Source organism: Tiliqua scincoides, chromosome 2 (genome assembly GCF_035046505.1).
Source record: "Tiliqua scincoides isolate rTilSci1 chromosome 2, rTilSci1.hap2, whole genome shotgun sequence".
Classification (NCBI taxonomy): domain Eukaryota; kingdom Metazoa; phylum Chordata; class Lepidosauria; order Squamata; family Scincidae; genus Tiliqua; species Tiliqua scincoides.
The window spans coordinates 104,277,446-104,279,432 of record NC_089822.1 but is presented as its reverse complement, the minus strand read 5'-3'; positions in this window follow the sequence as shown (position 1 = coordinate 104,279,432).

Here is a 1,987-nt window from a genome sequence, read left to right as displayed (position 1 = left end):
GAGCTCCTCAGGGGAAGGGTAGTATAAAAATGTGAATAAATGAAATAATTCCTGTGCTTGCATGGAAGAGAATCTTATAATGTGGCAAACGGTTACAGTTGCATGATGAATAATCAAGACTGCAAATGTCAGCAGTCCAATGTATTGACATCCTGGGCCGTAAGGTTGGCCTGCCCCTCCGGCAGCCCTTTGGTAGGTCTGTTGACACTTGCCTTGTGTTCTGACTGCTGGGTCTTATGCAAAATACCTTCCATTGTCTCTTGCTAGTCAGCCTGGCCCAGCAGTGACCTGGAAAAGTGAGTTAATTCCCAGTACCTGTGGTAAAAAATGGCCCCTTCCAAATATCCTTCACACAAAAGTCAGTTATAATGAAAGACAGGACAAGCCTGTCAGATGTCTCTTGGTAAGTCCTCTCTTTCTGCAGCTAATGCCTGACCCAGATACATTTCATGGGAGGAAAAGCTTTACTAATCTCCGAAAAGCTTATATTCAAATAAATATGGTCAGACTTACAGCCTTGGTGGTGATCAGCAATGGTGCTTTGTGTTGATAATATTTTTTGATAGAAATGGTAATGAAATTAGGGGCGTTCGTTACCTTCCCCCCCCCAAACAGTTTTTAAAAATGCAGAAGTAAGGTAGTGTGGAAAAATCCCAACAACCTTGCCTTAACAAGCCTTTCTCTTTAACCATCTGAAACTTAAATTAGCTCCACTCCGCTGATTAAAAATATTGCTTACAGTGGTTTGCCAGTAAAAAGTATTCTGAAATTTAAATTAGGTTAAGTATTTTGTAGCAGAATGCCATCATAATTTTCTAAAGCAATAAAATCAGTTATCGGAATTAATGGGACATGAAATTCATTTTATGATTTTACTTACATTAACTTCCTTCACTCCTCATCTGTTTTCAACCAAGTCCCATAACTTCCTAATATACCTCTACACTGCCCAGTGACCCTGCATGTGTTTAAAAGGACAGTAATATTAAGTGCAGCTTTCGAAAACTAATTTGTTCTACATTTTCTTGACAAAGTTATAGAGGATGCAAAATGCCACCATAAGAGATGGTGAGGCTTGTACTGGGTTTGGGAAGCTGCATCTTCCAAACCCAGTGGTTTTCTTTGATGCTGCAGAATAAGAATGAAGAGCAAACACTGCTGTGGGGGGGGGGGGGATGCACTACAGTGTTTCTCAGGATGCTGTTCCTTTAAAAAAAAAGGTTCCTTTAAAAAAAAAATAGAAATCACTGCCTTAGGGTAAACTGTTGCATTTGAGAGTAAACTGCCAGGCAAGTAAACCCCAAGTCACATCACAATTTAAGGACTGGCATATTCTTGTCAGTCTGTGCCCACTCCTTCATATTCACTGAAAGTGGCATGTTTCAGACACAGCGGTCACTAGGGTGGAGCCTCAGGGGCATGTGCCCTGGGCACTATGCCAAGGGGGGTATGACTGCCCCTCAGGCTCCAACCTAGTTATGGATGAAGTGCCTGGTGACTTCATGCCCCTTGTTCCTTCTCTTTCAAGGGGAGCCTCCACAGAAGAAGGAATGGGGGTGTGAAGCCACTGCAGCTATCACACCCTCATCTGGGGAGAACCCAGAAGTGACATCACAACATCACGTGACATTCATGATGTCACTGCCCCCAGGCATGGGGCAGTGCATTACACCTCTGGTTTCAGATGCATAGGGATCACTGTGCTGAACCGGTAGCCATGTGGGATTGGGAATACAGCAGGATCAGGATGCTTCTTTCTCTCTCCTCCACCCCCGCCACCTCCTCTACCTTCCCATAGATTGTTTCAACTGTGGGGCTTAGAGATAAGGGTATGCAGACAATCAGTGGAGATAGACCCAAGACTCCACCATCTGCTTTCTTTTGCTGTGTTCTTTGTGCAGATCACTTAGAGTGGACATCAACCTGTAGCTGAAGCAAGGAGGCACATTTAGAGCATTTGGGGATTTGAACAGCAGGGACAGGTCTT